Source organism: Chaetodon auriga, chromosome 6 (genome assembly GCF_051107435.1).
Source record: "Chaetodon auriga isolate fChaAug3 chromosome 6, fChaAug3.hap1, whole genome shotgun sequence".
In the NCBI taxonomy this organism is placed as follows: domain Eukaryota; kingdom Metazoa; phylum Chordata; class Actinopteri; order Chaetodontiformes; family Chaetodontidae; genus Chaetodon; species Chaetodon auriga.
Genome location: NC_135079.1, coordinates 18,066,095 through 18,088,819, shown reverse-complemented (window position 1 = coordinate 18,088,819; position 22,725 = coordinate 18,066,095). Strand labels below are relative to the sequence as shown.

The 22,725-nt window shown below is 45.4% G+C and overlaps 1 protein-coding gene across 1 annotated transcript in view; it reads left to right on the top strand.

Annotated features, from left to right (window-relative positions):
* The window catches only part of abtb2b (ankyrin repeat and BTB (POZ) domain containing 2b), a 45,138-nt gene that overhangs the window by 1,771 nt on the left and 20,642 nt on the right, over window positions 1-22,725 (top strand). The gene's annotated exons all lie outside the window — the stretch shown is intronic.

The following is a 22,725-nucleotide window of genomic DNA, read 5'->3' as shown; positions in this document are numbered from 1 at the left end:
AAACAAAGAAAGTATTTTCTCTCTGACCGGGCCGTGTGAGGAGAAATGACCGCTCCATTCTGTGTTGAACAGCCAAATTGGATTTGAACAGCTTGACTCTCATTGGTTAGTTGCAAGATTGAGACCGTCCTCACATGTCACTCCTGTTCTGCTGTTGTGATTTGGGGGTGCAGGGAGCCTTTAGAGCACAGGCAGGAGGCTTGTCGGTTGTTACAGCTCTCTGTTTACACTGACTTCACTGGCTGCACTCCTCTCAAATCCTCCCCTTCTTCCATTTCCTCATCCCGCTCCCCTCCTCTCCTCCTGTTGGACAAATCCCTCTCACCCACCACCATCTCCACATATATTACATCACTCTCCCTCCTCTGACTCTTGTCCAGCTCCAACTGTGCATCCCGCTCCCTGTCCATTTGTTTCCTCCACCCTCACATCCCTCCTCAATCAACTCTCTCTTCCCTCTTTGTCCAACCCGAGCAGCCTCATAGTCCTCTTTCCATGGATGCTTTGGCAGCCCAGCGTTGGGTTGATTCATGAGCTTGTGTTGGGACAATGTAACCAGCCTTTGTTTGTGGCCCGCTACCAGCTCCCCAGAGCAGAGGTTTTTACTGCAGGACAATGGCCTTTTGTTGTATGATCATGCAGCTTAGCCCAACGCAGAGGGAATGGAAACAAATGATGGGGAAGCTGGGCACACACATCCATGTGCACGCACAACAGACAGAAGGGAGGAGAGAAAATAAGTGGAAATGTCCATTATTGCAGGGTTGCAGGCCCACTGCTGATCTGAGTTAAGTCATTATCATGTAGGAGAAGAAGATGTTAATGCTGTGACACTGCCAAACTCCTAAAGGTGTGAGGTCAGTCAGCATGAAACACACAGCACTTGCACACACGCATGCACACAGTCAATTCACTGACACATTACATTTCATATTCTGTGCAGCTTCCACTGGTTTCATCACAATGTGCACTGCATTTAAGCCTGCAAGTGTTAAATAGAGTGCAGTGCATCAGACCTGCCTGTTATCGGGCCATGTGCCTGAGTTAGAGCTAAGTATGTCATTGAAAAATAAGTTTAAGAGCAGCTTTTGTCCCAGTATTTAACCAGATGTCTTTTGGTTTGGTTTGGACTGGCCTATTTTGGTGTGTTCAGTCATTGGTTTTGAGAAAGACCACTGTGTGTGTGTGTGTGTGTGTGTGTGTGTGTGTGTGTGTGTGTGTGTAATAACAACAGACCATTATTCTGACCACCCTAGCTTTTTATAGGCCCAAGACCAGGCTGTGCAAGCCGCATACCCCTCTACTACCTTACCACCTGACACCCCACACCCTGAACCTCGCTTTCAGCACCCACCCCCTCTGCAGCTGCAGACAACACAACCACGAGTGTCCACAAAAGCAAAGATCCACTTTCAGCACTCAGACCAGATAGGCTCAGAAAGGGAGTGTAGACTAATGATCATATGGAAGGGCACAGTCTGATAAACACTCCTCCCTCCCTCTTGATTTCTCTGCGTCTCTTCGACTCGTTCTCTTTCTCAGGGGCTGGCCCACATCTGGAACTCTTTAAGTCAGAAATGACTTCTACGGCTCCAATAACAATTCTGAAAACTCCCTCCCTCCCTCCCTCTCTCCCTCTCTCCTCTCCTCCTGCACTCTCTTGCTCACTCTTGCTCTTGGCTTCATCTTTTTTTCTTTGCTGTTGCATTCACGTCCACTTCATCTTTATCTGTTTATTTCTTCTGGTCTACAGGGAGTGCATTAGAGGAACCCGGTTGTGATGTGCCAGGATCTTATTCATTACTCATGCACACACTCGCACAAGCGCATTCACACACACACACACACACACACACACACACATACACACACACACATACCCTGAAACCTATTTAGTCTACTTTGCATGCGTTCAAATGGCTCCACAGCACTGGTTGAACCCATAACACAGTGCCGCTATATAGAAGAATCCATTTGTCATTCATTTCTCCACACAAGGAAATAGCACGAGCAAGCTCTTCCTGGTATAATTTGTATTGATAGTACTGTGGGGCATTTTAAAGTGCAGAGTAGTAGCTGTACTAATGGACAGTGGAAGTGGCTATGAAATCATTGATCTTTATGACTGGCACACAGACGTCTGTGGCAGAACGCTTTTCCAAGTGCAACCCCATTTGAGCTTTTGTGGGACATTCACAATGCGCTCAGACTTTTTTTTTTGTGCCCGTGCCTTTATTTCCAAAGTTAGCTGTTTAACTAATAGTCCAGTAATTAGATATTCTATTCAAACGAGGGACTTGACCTTGACCAAGGCTCTTACCTCTCAACAGCTCCTTTCAGACTTTGCACTGGAGGATTTTGCTGCTCTGTGGCTTGAATGTGTACATCTGAAAGAAAGAGAGCATTCATGCATGAGAGCATGATTTACCTGGATAAATAAACTTTGATTTGATCCAGTACTAACAAATTTCTGTTTCTCTGCTCCAGCTCTGTAAAGGTAGTAAAAAAGGCTGTGAGTAATGGGTTTTGGGTGCACTTAGAGAACAGGGCATATGATTTGCTGCTCAGTATTTCCCTAAATATGTATTTAGCCCAGAAAGAGGCGTGGGAACTGCGGGCAGAAAGATGCAGGGAGAACGGCCCAGCACTGTGGTCACACAGATGGGGAAACCAGCACTCTCAAAATACACTCCCTGCTCCACAAATCTGGAGCAGGATCAAATACAGTTTTGGGAAACATATCAGGACATTAATATAACAGAGAAATTGGTTTAAGTTATGCCTTGTATGAGGCATGCTGCAAATTTGGCCATGCAGGCCTGCATTTGTCCGAGTTAATGTACAGATGAATTCAGGTTAACCATGTGAACACTGTCAGCAGGTCAGTGTGTGTATGAAGTTAAGACCATAAGTCACATAGCTTTCGTGGATAATAAGGGTTAATCCAGCACAAAACACTACAGTTTGTGTTTGTGTGTGAGAGTGTTATGTGCGGGTGAATGTACCATGTTAGGCTACACACACACACACATACACAGTGATGGTCCATGTCACTGTTTGCACTGGCTTCTTGTCTGGTCCCAGCTGTAAAAACACTGACCCATTAGAGTGCTGGTGTGCACATGTGTTTCAGTGTGCTCATCTGTGGGTGCTCAAATGTGCTTGTGTGGGTATAGACTATTCTTGGAAAACCGTGAGTAATGCTTTCACAGATATCACTCCGCAAATGAGTTGTCGGGCTATTACAAAACCAATGACACTGATTCAAGAGCCTCCCGTTGATCTCACATCATTTCATGCACGTTATTTCAGTCGTGACATTAATAACAATCAAAGTCAAATTACCGTCTTAGCAGATTGTATGCTCCCCTCTGTGTGCAGCCCGCCCAAACTCGCTCCTCTCTCCTCTTTGAAACTTCAGTCATTATTTTGATTTCAAGCCACGTTCCCCCTGTTACATTACAGCAGCGTGAGTCATGGTTCTTAACACTGTTTACAGTAAAGCACTGATGAGGAGGAAGCAAAGAAAGATGAGGAATACAGATACTCAAGGGAAAAAAAGCAATGGACACAAATAAAGACACAGAAAGCGTGACAGAAAACTTGAGATGCATTTGTGCATTTGCATCTTGATTTATTCCTTCTAATCACATTCTTGTAGAGTGGTGGTTGAGTCTTTATTCTAGCCAGAGAGAACAGAAGCGATCACATCGGTAGTGAGCTTCTTTGGCTCCTTCAAATTGGAAAATGTGCAGCCAGTGTGTCAAATGCATTACCACAGAGCCCTGGCTGTGGCTCTCGAGGGAATCTGTCCTCCATGTTTGGTTGGGGTTGCAGTCGGAGTAGCTAATGAGGGAAACAGGAAGACTGGCTGGAAGATGGCTGGAATCTTGGACCAGGCAAATTAGCCCATCGCCCGGATGCTAGCAGTGCTTTTTGTTGAAAGGAACCCACTGTGCATCACATCACTCCCGTGTGAAGTGTGGTTTTGAGTCAGCGGTGCCGCATGCACCTGTGTTAGAGTCTGGTTTGGTCATTATGGTACTGAAATCTGAGTGTTGAGGGTCAGAAGTTAAAGATCAGCGGAGTCACACTTGTGTGAGTCGATGTTTGTCCATAGAAAAATATGCAGTAATCAGGATTTTGAGAAAGTTTTGCCATTTCTGCCATGACGCCGGTGGATGTGGCTGACAGTCGGACGCTCGCTCAATTAGTCAATCACTTAGTGATTATGAAGAGGATTATATAGGGGAATTGTCAGTTTCACAGACAGATTTTACCTTATCCTGGATTAAGGTGAAAATGAGAAATGGACTAAAATATGCACAGATGTGACACTGTGGGGGTAAACAGGTACTTCCACTCACTGGTGTTCACAAAGCCTTGGACAAATTGGTGGTGCTGTTAGTTGGAAGGACAGATTATAAAGACCCACTTCTGAAGCCGTGGACAACTATGTTTGTGAGTTTGATTGACAGAAAATACTACAGAGGCCAGTCAGTGCTCAGATCATATTGGCCTTGGTTGTTTTTTTTTGTTTTTTTTTTATCTTGCCCATCAGTAGCTATACCAACACAAGCCAAAAAGGAAAAAAGGGACAAGATGGCAGAAAATGCTGTTAATGTTACTACCTAGACAGAGGGAGGAGGTGAGGATCAGGACAAATGGACAGCAAGATTTCAAGGCTTTTCCTCATGTAAAATTTAGCTGCTGCATCTCATATATTTTTTCTCTCACTGACTGACATGCTGCTAGAGAGGTCAGGCCAGTCTGACCTTGACATAGAATTAGAGTGCAAATATCCAGCCTTGCCTGTGCAAGTTTAAAATGCTGTTTGCTAAAATGTAGTAAAAACTAAGTAAAAAAAAAAAAAAGTGGTTTAGTAAAAAAGCAGACATTTTTAGATATTGTCCTTTTGAAAAGTCTTGTCAAAATCAAACCTGATAAAGTGAAATGCGCAATGCAAAATATGATGTAATTGTGACTTAAATTGTGTGCATGTGCATAATGAGCTACTGTTGCAGTGAAAAGAGTAATTGTCTCTTATTGTACCCACCCTAGACACAAACCAAGTGCAGTCACTGCAGGAAATCTGTCACTGCTACTAAAAGTCTATCCCTCTCGCAGCTCCACCACCCTCTCGCTCAGTAATTTAACCCAGAGATGGTTTGATTAAGTGTCAAAGCTTATGGTTTGCAAAGAAAAAGACACATACAGTGCTCCATCCAGTTCTTTAAGTTGGTTGTTTCTGTGGCAGTGCCGATCCGTTCCGCTTTGCGTTTAAACATTTGTACAGATCTCACAAAGAGTAAACTCTGCGAATCTGTCAAACCACAAAAGCCCACTAAAATCATCACTTCTCCTGTTCCTTCCCCCTGACAAATCAATGCCAACCATCACAGTTCTAATTGATAATAGGCAGTAGTTGGCATGCATCAGTTTCTCTGCGTGTGTGCTGCAGCAAAACTGAAGCCAGTTACCAGAGTCGATACAGGACCGTTCTGTGGGTGATTTGGTTGTAATATTTAATTACACACAAACGGATCAGATGGGCAGAGTCGGGTAGGGGAGTGAGGAGAGAGAGCATGGAGGGGGATCAGGGAGTGTGTAGTTTAAGTGGAAACAGATTTGTCTGACCAGGGATTGGATATAATAACCCCTTGCTGTGTTCTCTGGTGAAATCTGTTGGAGCCATACTGGCTTTGCTGGATGGAGTCAGAGAGAGAGGGAGAGAGAGCGTTTGAGGGAGAGATGAGGCTGCAATCCCACATATCCTCCCTGATTGGGATCTATGTAGCCAGGTTGGCCAAAGCCAAAATCTCTGCAGTTGAGGAAGAGTTTGTGTGTGCGTGTGCGTGCAGGATTCTTCCTGCGTACGCATGCATGTGTGCCAAAGGAAGGGCTGCGATCACTAAGAAAAAACAAAAAAAAAATAAAAAAGCACACAGCCTCTTTTGGATGTTCCTCAGCCAAGCAAAGAAAGTTGTTTTTTTTTTCCTTTTTTCTTTCAAGTCGAAACTGTTGTTTTTGTAAACGGACTGAAAGAGGGAGCTTTTTATGATGCTTTCAGTGACCTCTTTGTCCGGCGAAGTCAGAGCAGCAGTGTGTAGGAGCCTGAACGGCGAAGCTCACACATATTGCACTGGAAAAGCAAACACCCTCATCTGTAGAGACACTGTTGTGTACATGACCCCCTCCTCCTCATCTGGCCAACTTTACCTTTTTCATGCTCATGTGCATCCAGGTATTCATCTACGTACGCAATACAGGAGTGTACATGAGTACTTATACATTTACATAATCACATTAGTCTGTCATGATCCAGATAAACAAGGAAGATGCAGGCATTTAGAGTATTTAACTGTCACTACAACACTTTCATTGGTAGGAAAATACCTCCTTGCATTGATAACTGCCCCCTGCATGCACGCACGCACACACACACACACACACTAAAATAGCCCTTCTAACTTGCATGACTGCTAAGGCTGTGAGCACACAGAGGGTGGAGTAAGCAAACATTGTATCAGTGGACAAAGACACTCTGTTTAGGACTGCCATTCCAGCTTAACTGGTCAGTGCCTTCCAGTTTCATTTTAGAGCCAAATGTTCTTAAATACGAATGTATCAGTAGCAACAACTGCAGTACTTCCACCTGTGGCTTCCACTGTGAAACCAGCAGCAGCCTCATAGACCACGTTCTACAGGTTGAGCAATAGTTTACAGCTTGCAGGATGTTTGGAAACAGTTTCTCCAACACCCCAAACAGCCAGCCAATTTTCCAGAAGGAGAATTCAATGAAAGAGAGCGTGAGGGAGAGAGAAAGAGTGAGAGTGAGCGAGAGAGCTGATCCTTACCAAATACAGACTCAGTCTAGTTATAGAGAAAGGACGACACACGTCCTGAAGAGGAAGCAGTGATTCACTCCCTCTTAAAAAGTGGCATATGTATGGAATACTTGAAGAAATTTGATTCGTAAATCCCAAACTTCACAGAGCTCGATGGCAGTGAAAAGCAACAGATGCTGCAGGGAGAGGGATGTGCAGCGTTCAATATGTGACCGCCTGTCACGAGCTGAGGGACGCATAATTAAAACAACATCACTGAGTGTGATGAATAATTATCTTGACATAGTTAATTATACATATGGAACACACACATCCCCACACACACACACACACACACACACACACACACACACACACACACACACACACATACTTCGTATACACATACATTTGGATGCTTTTAATGCTGATATGCTGTATATATTTGTAGTTTTCTGTTTTTCTTGTAATCTTGTAACATTGCTAATATTGCTGTTTTTGTAAAATTAAAACCAAATATTTGGTAAATTTCTACTTAAATGCTCTGGCAAAATAGTTTTTTGAGCCTTGCATGCCAATGAAACCAATGAATTGAGAGTGAAGTGGGGAGGATAGCGAGAGCAAAAACGGAACATCAGCCTTTATGGCAAGTTTACTGGTGAGTGTGCCAGGTAGGCAAAGTGCCCGTTATGACAGGTTAGCCGAGGTGTGTGCTGCATGTGTGTACGTGTGTGGTATGTTGCCCTGCAGTCAATGGCTGTGGTGGCCTACTTATGACATTTCTTCGGCATGCTTTTGCTTTTGATGTCTTGTATCTCCCATCTCTGTCTTACACCTCTGACACTGATGTTATCTGTGCTTTTGAGAAGGACTGTATGTGTGTGTGTGTGTGTGTGTGTGTGTGTGTGTGTGTGTGTGTGTGTGTGTGTGTGCGCGCGTGTGTGTGTGTGTGTGTGTGTGTGTGTGCGCGTGTGTGTGTGTGTGTGTGTGTGTGTGTGTGTGTGTGTGTGTGTGTGCGCACAGATTTGTTTGTGCGTGTGTGTTGGCCTAGATTTGCCTCCTCTGTCAGTGGAGTTGATTGAGGGCTGACTGCGTGCGTGACTGTTAACGCAGGCGTCCAGTCACAGAGTGATGAGTGGAGACTTGGGGTGTCTCATCCTATTTGACTGAAGCCAAGGAGACGCAGCTCTCTTTAAAATGAAAGCACAAGAATGAGCGGAGGCTTTGCTCTTTCTTACTTCCTTGAAAAGTCTCCCAGTGACAGCAATTGATGCAGCGTGTTTCCATATGTTTTCATTGCGACTGTGTATGGGGGTTAAAAGTCCCTCTCCCTCTCTTTCTCGGTCCTCCTCACTGTCTTACCGCCCTCCCCTCTCTCAACTGTCTCGTCTCTCTCCGTCAGACACTGGAATGTGTTTGTTTGTGTGTCGAGCCTGCAGCTTCGTCAGCAACAACGCATACATAAACATCAAGGCTCAGCGGCTTGTTTGAATCCCTTTTTGCCCTCATCACAGCACACATCGCCCCTCCCCCAAGTTGTGCTGGCAGCCAAACCGCTGTGGGTTGAAGTCTTTTAAAGTCACTCTGATTTTAGACTGTTTCTCTTGTTATGCTCTATCAAACCTGGTCATCTACCAATCCTCCAAAACACCACACCAGGCTCAAACTTCCTTCTGACTCTCTTTGTCTTTCTAGCCTTCTCAGCCCTCACTGATTCCAATCTCTGGCTCCGGCCCTCACCTGTGGAGCTCATTTTTTGTGACGTACACTCTCCTGTCTCTACATCCCTCTTGCACTCTGCAGCAAAACCCAGCCTACATTTAAATTTTATTTTCCAAATCCTTTGCTTTTCCATCTGCAACCAGCGCCATCTCCTAAAAACATCACCTGTTGGGTCAAGGTCATCCAGATAGACACATGGTGATTAAAAAAGCCACAGCGGTGCACACAGCATATTTAGACCAAAACCATGTACAGTAAAACTTCCTGGAATTCCCTCGTGGTTAGTGGAGGAAGGGGCACATTTAGAGCAGACCCATATGGAGAACACATGTGGGCACAGGAAAACAGACTCTGTCAAGACAGGGCACCCTTGGCCGCAGCCTGTAGTCTCTTTCTGTCGATAAGATCTGCACAGCACATCCGCCACATGTGGACTTCTTCCTGGAACCAAAATAAACAGATCCCAGAGGTAACCAAAAGAAGATGTATGACATTAGGGAAAGTTAGTAACAAAACTTTTGTGCAGTAGAGGTGCGACTCCCCACCGCACGCTGTGATTTAAGACCCCGGTGAGCAGGAACGTGTAAAGGTTCAGATGATGTTTAGAGGACAGACGGAGCTGGAACACTCATCATCTGGTTGACCGTATTTCCGCTGCAAATTTAAGAGGCTCTTTATTACACATAATCACCACGTCTATGTGTTGCCTTTGAAAATGCAGAGGTGTGTGTGTGGGTTTGAGTCTATGTTGTGTTTGTGCGGCGGGTAAAAATTGTACGTCTCGACTGGCTAGGCGTAAGGCTGCTGCGATAAGAAAACTCTGACGTGATGCTTTGTTTTCATTGCTGTGTGTCTGTACAGGATATGTCTCTTTTTGGTATGCTCTCATTATTTGGGGTTACATCCGTGTATAACTGTGTGCATGTGTGGGCCCATAGCCACGCAAGTATGTGTTGAACTTTGTATTTGAATGTTTCTCGGTGAATTAGTGGCTCTGTCTATTCATCTACATCTGATGTGTCTCTGTGTTGTCCTCCCTCTCTCTCTGACTCCGTCTCTGTCTGTCTGTGTTGTGTCGGCCATCTGTGTGTCCCTGCAGGGTCACAGACAGTGCTGGACATAATACACTCCTTAATGGTGGCCAAGTCTCCTCTCCAACATTGATAATCTGCCTATTGAGCATTAGAGGGGTGGAGGGAGAAGACAGACGAGGGAATATGGTGGGTTGTGGTGGAATTTCATACTGATGAAAGGGTGCCTTGTTTGAGGGCGTTTGGAGAAATGGAATGATGATGGTGCTCCTCTTCAAAAGATGGGTGCACATTGTTTTCCTTATCTTGTTCATTGTGCAGTCAGCAGCCTCGTGTCTGTCGGTACATACTGTGTGAATATGGATTAGACTATTAGAATCCTGCGTGTCTTTGTGCTGGTGTGGTTTGCATCTGTGCCTATGCAGAGGAGTGGAGGTTGCAGAGGAAGTCTGTCAGACAGCAGTTAAACAGACCGTGGCTTAAGCCAGGCGCAGAGCAGCCCTTGATGCTTTCCTCCTCCTCTCCACCTCTGAGAGCAACACGTAGCCTCCAAAAAATGGTCTCAATGCCAGCATGTTCATCAACTCATCAAATCTGAGTCTGTTTAACTCTATGTAAACCCATTGGGATTATTAAGCCTGTTAGGATAAGACATTTGTTCCACCCGCATGGCCTGTAGACACAAGTGTGACTAATTTGGGCTCTATTGAACAAGCATTCTCATTATTATCCATGTGTTTCGCATTAGGTAATAGTCCGTACAGTTCACATACTGCACTGTACGGGCTGTTACCTAAAATGTGCCTGCGTGTCAGTGTCCCGGCCTTATTGTGCTTCTGTTAAAAGGGGTTGTAAGGGTGCTCTCAAAGGCAGCCTGACAGCAGTTAAATTATAGTGTAAGACCCAACCATGCATTCACTCCAACAGAGGTCAAGAAGGAGGAAGTGGTGGGCCTGGAGAGGTCACCACACCTTTCTGTCATTAAGCGAACGCACCAACAATTCAGTGCTTTGTCTTTTAGTTAATTGTCCGCTTCTGGTAGGGAGCTCCTCTACCAGTGAAGTCCCCTTAGGCAGGAGCCTTTCAGCAGTCCAGTCAGGTGCTAAGACGGAGTGTGTGTCTGCATGATGGTGTTGAAGGGGGCAGATGTGTCAGGAGTTTAAGCTGTGCAAAGGGAGGGAGGGAGTCAGTCAGTCAGAGGGTCAGCAAGTCATAAATACTGCAAAACCCACCCAGCTGGCCAGCTGAACCCCAGCCAAACTGTGGAGTGTTGGCAGCTTTTATTCATCAAGGTGGTTTCATAAAAACATTTTGACAAAGTCGTATTCGTTTGTTGTGCTTTTCAGCCAGAGGGATTTGTTTTGACATGAGGTCTGCAGACAGAATCCTAAGCACAGACAGTCTGATCTCTGGAGAACAATGGAGCACGTAGGGCAGTTAACAGAGACACGAGCCCACATGTGAAAGCAGAGGCAGGAGATGTCTGGATGCGTCTCTGTGACTCTGATAACATTGTGGCTCTATCTCAGTGTCTAAATAAATAAAGATAACACACACAGAACAGTGCTTGCATTCACACACACTAAGAAAATCAAGACTCACTTGAGATAGAGACACAGACTGATAAGTAGCAAAGAGACAGACAAAGATGGAAAGGAATTCACACTATCAGCATGTGGTGGTCTTTTCCCCTGAATGCAGGTGTGAGAACTAGTGCTTCTTAGCCTCATTAAGATGCCCGTGTGATGTCTGCTGTGTGAATGCACCCAAAACGCATCGAGGACGCACTGAGATCCGATTGCCCAGACTACGTTCGGACACAGTCAGGGACGCATATGGCCACGTTCTTTTCACAATGTGTACACAAATGTGTCCTGGGCCAAACTGAAGGACCACCTACTCAACTGATGTCCTCTGTACATGTAGCTACCCACACTGCCCGATTTCATTCAAATTACGTGTTAGGGGTTTTTTTAATCTACCACGATAAGCAGCAGATGTTTGTGAGCCCACAGAGGACACAAGAGGAGACCCGTTCTAAAGCCAGGTGTGAACTGACACGCTTGAAGCTGTCCACTGGTGATGGGATCACGGAAGACGTGTGAATGCCAGGTACGTATAAACGGAGGCAGAGATCCTCGACATTCATCGTGTCTGGATGGATGACTATCATCTCGAGCCCCATGCTGGGAGAGACAAGCTTCAGTGGAGGTCTGCTTTCTTGTCCTGACCCCGTGAAACCTCCCAAGAGCCCCATCTTTCTCTCCTCCCGTTCCTTCCTCACTGTTCTGTCTTTTGTTGCTCCTTGTGTTCCACGCATGAGTCTTGAAATGCCATCAACGTCTCCTGCAGAGGGGAGCATGAGAAAACCAATAACATAGTATTTTGTATGCGTATGTGTGGGTGACACTGTGAGTGAGGTGAAAGACAGATGTTTGTATGTCTCTGTGCAGGCATTTGCACATGAATCCCAAACAGCAGATGAATAGAGAAGGTGCTGATTTCAAAACCGTTTTACTTGAAACATTATGGACTTTTACAAGGTGTGGTGCACTGTGCTGTTAAATTAACAACTTGGCCGGCAGAGGAGAGGGGAGAAGTGCTATTAATGTGTTATGAAATGTTGAACCTGTGGGGGATTAAGACTGTTGTAGGTGCCGGAAGTAGGTTTAATGTATCTACCTGGCTCAGTGCTGAGAGATACAATCAGGGAGCAGAGCAAAGTGGAAAAACAAAGGCAGGGAGGATGAATGACAGGACCGAGGGACAGTGACAAGCACAGGGAGAAGAAAATCCGAGCTAGAGATGAACCTGCTTAGTGGTTCTTGGCTCTGGTGCACTCCTACACTGAAGGCCGTAATTACCCTCTGACCGACTCGTGTTGGTAGCTAGAGAGTGGTGAGGTCAGCATTTAGCTGACTAGCACAATGAGGTCAAGTACTATTCATGCCCTGGCTTGTGCATTTTTGCATGCAACTCTCCATCTGACACTCTGGCTCTTTGTTTGGGCTATCTTTGTCGTGGATGAGTGGATGCACATCTGCAAGCTGGTTTGTGTGTCACCGCAGTCTGAAAATCGAATCAGTGAAAAACTCGCCTCCCCTCCGTCTCCTATCTTCCAAACTTTCTCTTTCCTTCTTTCCCGTGTCCTCGTTTCATTCGTCCATCTCAGCGGTCGTCTCTCTGTGCATCCTGCCAGTTCTCCTCTCGCCGAGGGTCAGCCAGAGACTTCCTGCACAGGGCTGCTGTTGGAGTCGGGCTCTTGGTAACCTGCAGCACAGAGACAACGGCTGGAGAAGGCATCACCATATCCACACACACATATGCACTCACACAAAGACGCTGAAGCTTGATTTTAAATATGTGCCGTAATCTCTGGGTATCAAATTGTTGAGAGGATTGCTGCTAGGCTCACTCGGGCTTTCAGCAGGGGACTTAAAAGTTCTTCTTTTTTTCCCATTTGCTTCTTGAAATACCATTGCTGTTCTCATGCAGAATTGCTTCTTTACACAAGCTCTCCCCAGATCCTTCCCATCTTCATTATGGTGTGTGTTATTTTCTTCCCATGTGTCTCTCAAGAGGCAAAAGGTAAAACATGGGTAATTATCACCCTGCAGTTTTCGTAAGCCCCGCCGAGACTTCACGGGCTGAAATTGGAGAACGGGAGTTGTCTTAGAGAAGGGAAGCAATGTGTGTGTGTGTGTGTGTGTGTGTGTGTGTGTGTGTGTGTGTGTGTGTGTGTGTGTGTTCTCGTTCGTGTTCCTAGCTTAAGGCTTTGGGTCGTCCAAACCCCAACTCTGAACACTTGGCGAGGAGTTGAATGAAATATCCCACGAGCCTCTCCTTCTGTCTGTCTAGCCATTTGTGGTCATGGGGTTTCCCGAGCGGGCAAAGCAGGGGCTGCTGTTTATCTTGGAGTGAGGCAGGAAGTACAAGAGCTAAAAGTTGGAGCAAGAATTAAAAAAAAAAAAAGGTGGAGGGTTGGGCAGAAAAGAGAGATTCTGTCATGTGAAAACCTGTCAGACGTGGTACAAATGCAGGAGGGGGCTCGTCGACCGAGATCGGCGGGACACACATGCTCAGCCGTCGTCGTTACACCCAGACAGACCCTACAGTGGGAAAAGGAGAATGAAAACAGATTTGTCACTCAGTCCTCTGTTTGCACAGGAGCTGTGTGAGCATGTGTAAGAATAGTCCTCTCCCCCAATCTGTTGCACACAAACATTCCTCTAAAACACTCACACACCCATGCACAGCACTCCTTTAAAGGGTCTCTGCTGGGCAGCCTGGTCTCTCTGGGAAAGGGTAGAGGGGTTTGTGTGTTTTAATGTGTGTGGTCAGGATGTGGCTAGCACCTCTCACTCGTCATGATTTACTAACAATACCCACGGCGGTTAGAGCCTGACACTCAGCAAATATTACAAGTCTGAGTGGGTCGACCATACAACAATGTGGAAACTTTTCCATAGTCTCCCATTCCCCGATTTTGTTCAGATTGTAACACAGTCTCTCTCAAGAAGTGTGTGTCGCTCCTGATTTATCGATTGTTTCCTGCCAAGCGAGGCTCTATTAATTTCTTTAAAGGGCGTAGTTGGTAATATACAATGCAGCCAGTCTAAAATTTATATGTGAGTGTGCCAGGGTGTGAGTTTGTGTGTTGGTGTATTAGGAAGGGCTTCAAGTCTGTCAGCTATTATTTAGCCATTGTGGCTTGGGAAGCGTTGTGGGAACGCCAGTTGAAGTGAATTGACCGGGTCTTCTGCGATACTCAGGAAGAAATACATTAACACACACACACAGACACACACACACACACACACACATGCACGCTCATGAGAACTGCCTTGCTTCCGAAGAAGTTAAAAGGCAAATGGCCTTTGACTTTGACGTTGCTTTTACCTCTTAAAGTGCACCGTTTGTCAAAGTGCTCTTGTTTTATAGTTAGAAGGAATATGGAGGAGATTGAGAAAGACAACAGCCTCTCTTGAGATGATATCTCAAGGATCCTTGTCTTTCTTTTTCCATCTGCTACTTAGAGGAGAGGGCTTCAGTGGGTGGTCCACAGAGACCACTGGAACAGTAGCCTCTCACGACCTGCATAACGCAGAGACACGCACACTCATACATAGACACCCAGTGAGAGGCACGCAACACACATGGGTAGACACATTAAAGCAGACTACGCAGATTAAACCTGTCTGAAGTTGTCGAGATGACCTTATAAAGTATTTCAATGACACACACTGAGTCAATCTCGCCTGTAGCACCTGCAGAGGCAACAGCTGGGAACACACATAGCAACAAACACCACCCCGTGTACACACACACACATACACACACACACACACCTCCCACAACTTTATTTGTGTTGCTGCCATGCTTGGGCTATGGAATGTGTGAGCAGGTGCCCCCTGCAGAGAGAAAGCAGCAAACAATCATCCCACTGAATATGTGTGTTGTTTGTATTGGAGGTGCAACATTGTTCTCTTTGTGTTTGAAGGACAAGACTGTAGTGATGACTCAGGTTGATGGGTAATGCTGTTGCAGTGATTTTATTTTATTTTTTCACCGAAGCTGAAGGGCAGAACTGTGAAACTCATTTACATTTGATGTGACCAGCTCACAGTAAGTCCGGACACACTGAGGCAGAGGATACACACTCAGCAATCAATGCGTGCGTGAGGACAGGAATACAGGGAGCTTCATTAGGCCAGAGTGCCAAGAAAAGACACTAATCTGACACATGTTCAGAGGCTGGCTCCTGTTTTTTGTCATTTTTTGTTTCAAGTGCTAATTCTTCCTTTTGTTTCTCATTTCTTTGGCTCGTTTTTTAGAATTCAGTCTTCTCGATGCCAGTCTGCCTCTCTAGCACAAAGTTTGCAGTCACTTAAGCACAGTCCTCTTTTCCACAGGAAGAGGGGAGAGTGATAACTGTATCAGGCTGAGCACTGGAACAGCAGATGGTTCCTCAACCCTCAGCTGAACATCCTTCGTGTGTGTGTGTGTGTGTGTGTGTGTGTGTGTGTGTGTGTGTGTGTGTGTCTGTTATGTACTGCAGTGGTTGAAATGAGGCAATGTCTACTCATGACCCGTCATCAAAGGTTCAACCAAAGACTGATTTACAATTCTCAGATGGTTTCATTTTAAGCTTCTTTTTTTTTGAGACAAGGGAAAAAAGACGATTTGGTAAAAAGAAAAAAGAATTGAGAAGAGTTGCATGTCTTTCTTATCTTAATATCTTGAGACCCTGTTTTATATTCACCTTGTGATGCATTGGTGTGTGTGTGTGTGTGTGTGTGTGTGTGTGTGTGTGTGTGTGTGTGTGTGTGTGACGATGACATGAACACAAGGCTTTGTTTAACTTTTAGTGTGTCCCATAGTGTTGACCACCACATGGGCACTCATGTGCTCATGGACATAAAGGAGAGTGGCATCAGTGTGAGTGTGTGACTTTGTGTGTGTAAGTGTTGCTTTGTGGGTGTGTGAATATTTGGGGGTCAAAAGGTGACATAACTGCCTAAGAGGATGGTCCTTTTTAGCAGGCTCCTTTTGAGGTGTGGACACTCCCTCTGTGTTCAGCGTGTGAGGGGTGTGTACAGGGTGTGTGTGAGGGTCGGGGGTGAGCTGTAAACCTCCTTCGGGTGTCAGATGGGTCATACAGCCAGTTGAATGAGGTGACTGGTCTGGTTAAAGGTAATTTACTGCCTCCTGCAAAGAGGTGGACATCCTGACACGCCCTGCAGGTCCCTAACACACCCAGGTCACACAAGTACACGCACACACACAAGATATTTACAGCTTTAGTATCTGAACTCTGCTGTCATCTGCAAGAGTGACACACGGCCATGTGATTTGTGCTTTTGATGACACCTCAATGCCTGACGCATACCATTATATAATTCTGTGCCATCGTGTGTGTGGTCAGACTGCACCCAGCACATTCATCAGATTATCATCGTGTGTGTCTGAGGTTGGGTGGTCCGTTGATTTACAGCCAGTATGTCGCTCTTACACGTGTTCACGATGGCATTGATTTGCTGACTAATTGCATGAGGTGCTCTGCCCACTCTAACCATCCAGTGTTATGATCTGCGTCCCCTCCCAGCATTGAACTGTCACTCCTCTTCACAGTGAGGACAGTTGTTGTCAACAATAGCACAGACAACAATAGAATCAGACAGATGTGAGTGAACCAGCCCTCCTCATTACTGCAGACTAGAGAGCTGTGGGCCTTCTGAACAAAGCTCTGTCCACTGCTCGAAAATGCTGCTGAGTTGTGATGCGCATGAAGAACCGCATACTGGTCCTCTCTATTTATCTAATCCATGACAGGATATAATGGGATGGAATGAGTCTGAGGGTGGTGGGTCTTTCTTAATGCAGGCTTAATTGGAGCATGATCGTAGTAAGGAGGTCAATGCAACAATGCTCTACAAATAGTCTTCTGTCTATAGACGTAAATGTAGCCTCCCCTTTTTATTGAGCTGACTGTGCAGGTTTAATCACTTAAACTAAGATGTGTGCAGCCAGTAATGGAAAGCAAGGTAGTGCATTTAAGCAAGCAAGTTAAATGTGGAGGTATTTGTACTTTACTTGAGTACTTCCATTTTATGTACATTCACTGAAGTGTATTTTTGCATGTTTGGCTTTTACTCATAATGGAGCACTTTTAAGTTGTGAAGTGCGTGAACAACAGTCGGTGGCTGCCCAGAAAGTGGTTTGCCTTTTCCTGTCCTGAGCCTCTTTTCCACTCTGCTGTGAAACCCAGTCCAGAGATTTAGTTTGAGAGAGTAGGAGAAAGCAGTGAAGGAGTGATTGAAAGAGTGAGTGAACCTCCATTCCTAATCGTAATCCATCCACCATCCCCCCCCTCCATCAACCCTTCTTTTTTTCCCCCCGTTTGACTCACTCCGTTCTGCGTCATGATTTTGCTCTCTACCCAGCCCAACACGGAATGTTAATCAGCAGAAAGCTGCTTTAGATTTACAAGGGGGAATTTGGATCCAGTTCTTTGAAACGTCAAACTCTTAAGTCTCTCCATCAAAACCGCTTGTTGGACTGTGAGAACCGTGCTGCGGCAGGAAGAGCTTATATCTGAACACGGACGTTGAGAAGGATTTCGTGCTGTTAATGTATCTGCTGAAGTACCTGTGAGCGTCTGTGGACGTCACTCTGGTGCGAAAGGCACAGCACGGGACTCTCAGTGTGTTAATTAATGTCAGGGCTAATGTGTGAATACCCAATTTAGCGTGTAAAAGAAGAATTAGGAGGATAGACGGAGCTAGAAATAGAGTCAGAAGCTCAATCTAATAAGTAATTGGTGAGTCACAAAATGTGCTTTTGGTAGGTGTTAGGGGTTAAAGCGATAATGAAACAGTGCCACATGCGTCTGTGTGCGACACAGACACAGAAGCGCCTGGTACTGAGGTTATTTGAGTCTTGATTTTAATATTAATTTTAAAGGTGTTATAGTGTGGAAGTTTATCAGTGACAAAACTAATGAGCAAGCATGAAGTGAATGCAGGCTATATAAAGTCAAGACTTTCAGGAAAACTGAAAAGGTGCTGAGCCATGAAGTCACGTACATGTTCGATTTAGTGCATTTCATACTTGGCTTACCTGGAGTTGGCATTCAAATCGACAAAACTGAGTGTGCAACTGTGAAAGTGGTGAGCAAGTATAGTGAGTTGGTTGTTCTGGCTAAAAACACCCATAACCCTTTTCAGACCTTCGGGGTTCAAATATCTTTAGCTCTTGCTCAGTATTTGTTGTTAATGAACTTCCCTATTTGATCATTTGAGATAACTGGAGAATCACTGTTCAGAAGTTTTCGTTTCATAATGAAAAGCCTTCACATCTGGCCACCGCCAACCAACCAGAGGTCATGTTTATTTGGTGGTCAGTGGCTTTAAACCTCCATCAAAGCGCACACTCAGACAGTGTTTTTAGGCATCTGATTCACTTTGAAAAGGGAGAGATCCACACAGCCAACTGGCCGGTGAAACTAACTTTACTGGAGTCTCCTCTCTTGAAAAGATTATGAACTTCCATCTCATTCGTGAGCACTGTGTGCCTCTCCTCAATGAGTGTGTTGTCTGCCGTCCAAACTGACTGGCTCTCTGTTCTCGCTCTCTAGTGGGTCCAGCTGAGAGAAAATGAGCTGATCACACAGACAGAATGGGAGCAATTAGTGCAAACACACACTCAGATACACACTTTGTGCCTCTTTGCCCAACCTGCTGCCCATAGAGTTATTTGTGGGAGAACTGAATAGAGGGCAGCTTGTTCTTAAAAGGGAGGTTAACTGTTTCTTTTTAAAATGGGCAAATAAAACAGGCAGCCCTTGATCTGCTCCAGCCAATAAGGTCCAGTCGTGACTGTGGACATAGTGAGCTGATGAAGCCGATGACGTTGAAAAATGAATGCATGTATCGCCACCGTTACATTTTGCCCTCAGGAGTTATTTGTCTAACACTTTGCCTCCTGGTGGTGACATCATCTCAATAGTAAAAGTGGATTTGATTATGAGGGGGCGGGTTTGAGGTTAAACATTTATGTGGATGTGTTATTGCAGTGTGTGTGTGTGTGTAGTATGTCCTGTGTCGTATAGAAAACAAAACCAGCCTACATTTACAGTATAGTGTATTTCCAGCTCCAGTGCGGTACAATAAACCTATAAAACCTAGTCATCCAATCATGACCCTATACTGTCCCTTTGCTGCACACTATGTGAAGTGGCGTCATATATGGAAAAGGGGAATGTTGAATGAGACTAGATAGCCACAGGCACCACAGTTGGTCTGGAATGCAAAATATAAAACATGATTAGAGAGCGAAAGAGGGAGAGTAGAGGAGGGGAGAGGATAATGGGGAGAAAGCTGAAGTCATGTTTAGGATTAGGGTTAGTCGTGTTTAGGAGCTTATGGCGATATTTTTCAGGGCTGTGGGAAACCAAAGCCATCTTGAACTGTAGCACTCCTAATTCCTCCTTGTGTGCATGTTTGTGTGTGTGTTTGTTGGGGGGGTGGTAGGTATGTTATTGTAGGCCACATTGACGCACATGAAGTCCAACTGAACTGGAGGCAGCTGTGGCTCAGGAGGTAGGTTCGATCCCTGGCCTCAGCTGTCCACATGCCAAAGTATCCCTGGCCAAGATACTGAACCCCACATTGCTCCTGACGCTGTGTCATTAGTGTGTGAGTGTGTGAATGGATAACGCTTGTAAAGAGCAGGTGACTTAGCCGCTGTACAAACGTGTATGTGAATGGGTGAATGCAGACAAGCGCTTTGAGTAGTCATCAGACTAGAAAGTTTCCAAGCAGAGTTTCCAAGCAGAAGCAGACAGCACACTGCTTTCGGAGATTCAGCATCCCCCCTGTGGAGATTCAGGCCTAATCTTTAAGTCTTTGCACACTGGGATTTCAGGCAAACTTCAAACAGTGGACAGATCTGACAATGCTGCTTTCAGCCTGTGGGTAGGAACTAAATTCTGCACTTTCAGATCTTAGTTTTAACCTTTTTTGTGTTTTTATTTCCTAGAAAACATCTTTACATGCCAAAAGCTTAGTGCTGCATAACAGCAACAGCCCGACAACAGCAGGCAGATCAGGCGCTGCATGTGATTCCTTCACATTCACCAAATATAGGAACTTTCCTCTCTCCATCTTAGCTTGTGTCTCGCTGTGATTAATGATGTGTGTGGGTGTTCTCCCTCAGTGGCTCTGGGAAGCCCCCTTTTACACAGCTGATAAGGTTACTTCCTCTTTTAGCCCCAGCTGAGCACCACCTCTGACCCGTGACCCCTTGCAGGCAGGGGTCACCAGAGGTGTCAGGGGACATCAACCAGACCCCACTTCACTTGTCCATCACGATCAGTGATTTATCAGGCTCTGATGGGCCTGTGCGTCTGTCTGTGTGAGATAGTAACTTGGACGTCTTTTAAATCAGAAACATCTCGAGTTACTCACATGAATATTCCAGTGAAAAGTGCCGAATAAGCAGCTTGAGTTTATGAATTCTTCTTTGTCTGCCCCCAAATCCACATAGGTAGTTTGTACTTTGAAAGACATCCTTATATGCTAACTCAAATGAATGGTTATTTCTATCCCAAATACTAATAGACCACTTACAGTTTCTAAATGGCCCTCTGTCCCACTTGAATTCTGTTTAGATAAGGAACGTGATGAGGGTCCGCCAGAGCAAGCAAACACATGGATATTTTTAACCCTGTGTGCCGAACCCTCCAGTTGGCGAAGCTGAACAAAGCTTAGCCCTCTGGTCCTACACAGAGAGACATACACATACAATAAAGCTCATTCATCAGTCTAACTGTTTTTCTCTCAGAAATCGGGCTCATTGCCTCCAATAAAAGACCTGTGTGTGGCAAACAATCTCTCCAAACTGTGAGAAGAATGTGTTGCGTGTGGGTGTGGGTGAGGTTGGATGTGTGAAAAACAGGTGTTTTGTACCCTTTAAGTGTGGAAAACAAGAGGCCAGGCCTGTGAGTGAAGGATCACATCTGGCCTCTGGATTCCACTCACATGAAATGAAGCGTGAGCATGTGTACGTCTTTTGTTGTGTGAGCGACAGACTTTGAAAGACGGAGGAGATCAGGGTACTTAAGGGGTGATACACGCCCAATCACAGCCCTGTCAAACACTGCACTATTGTATGACCGTCCACCTTCCAGCCTCCGCACAGGGACTAGGGTATAGCCTCCTGGCCCAGAATCAGAGCTCCATTCGGGCCGGGGGGAAGTGTCTTTGAAGTCCGCTTTCCTTGAATCTCTGATCCATTCACAATGTAATGAATGATGAGGCTGTTAAAGGAGGCAAGGCAGGTGTTCACATGTGTGTTTGCGTGCGTGCAGTCATGAGCTTTTCTGTCTGCTTACTGAGGACATACACGTCAGGAGCAGAGCTGATCACGTCCTTCTGTCTTTCACACATTCTCTCTACAGTAGACAAAACAAATGGGCACACGCAGACTAATTATGGTCCAAGAATGTACTTGTATGGGAGCTGAGAGCTGTGACAGGACGTGGCAACACTCAAAGAAAATGTCAAGGTCTGGATCCCTTTAATAAAAACTGTTGATCGTTACATGCTTGTCGTTATGTAACCTTCACAGTGTAATGTGTCACTGTCATTTTCTGCTGAAGTGACTAAGGTGATCTTAGAGTGGATTTTTGTAAAGAGAAAGGAGCAGTGAAATGTGAATGACTAAAATGTTAAGAGTATTTACTCATGAACGCTTGGCAAAGGGAGTGTTCTAAACAGATTCCAAATTGGAAATTCAATCCAAAGTTGATTCACAGTGTGTGGTTTCGCCTTGGTCTGAGAATTTAGAGCTGTTTTTTCTGGCCCAGCACTGAAGGTGAAACCCAAATATCTTCCAAATCTATGCCGAACAAGCAGGCATGAGACGCAGTAATGTCCTCCAAAGCCTACACATTTTCTACCCTCATGCTCTACCAAGCTTCTATGCAAAACACACAAACTTAGAGTCAAGTAGAACAAATTGCGACATTGAGAGATAACGAGAGAGCAGCAAAGAATGAGAGTGGAGGCATGTGGGAGAGGCCGTGATGTGTTCAGGTCCAGCTCAGCTCAAAGCAGACTGTTTTCTTCTGGCACATTGTACTCGCAGGTCGCAGTTAAACGTTCGTATGATTTCCTGATAATAGATTGAAATTTGAATGTTGGGGTTTGCTTTGACAGCAATGTTATTAATGTGACGTGACTCATAAAAGCACCTAATTGAGAGAGACAGCCCGGCTGGGAAAGTTTCAAAAACTTTCAGCGTAACAAAAAGTAGCTGTCGGGTTTTTCTGACCTTGTTACGGCAGTATGTCCGACGTCATTATGAGTGATTGCTTGGCTGCGCTAGGAGGAGCTGGAAGGCTTTTGAGAGATAGTTTGGATGGGCTGGGGACTGCCGCAGGCTTTGTGGTGAGTTTCAGCTGTGATTTGTAGCTGGGATTCCCACATGACATTTGCAGGGTCAACCTCAGAAATGGAACCATAAAGGCCGCAATAGAATGAATCCCTTGTGCCACTTGTCTTCCCCCGCCTCACCCTTTTTCAGAGTCTCAGATATTCCTGTCTTTCCCCCCGCAGTTCCTCCTCAGTCGTATTCCTCCTCTG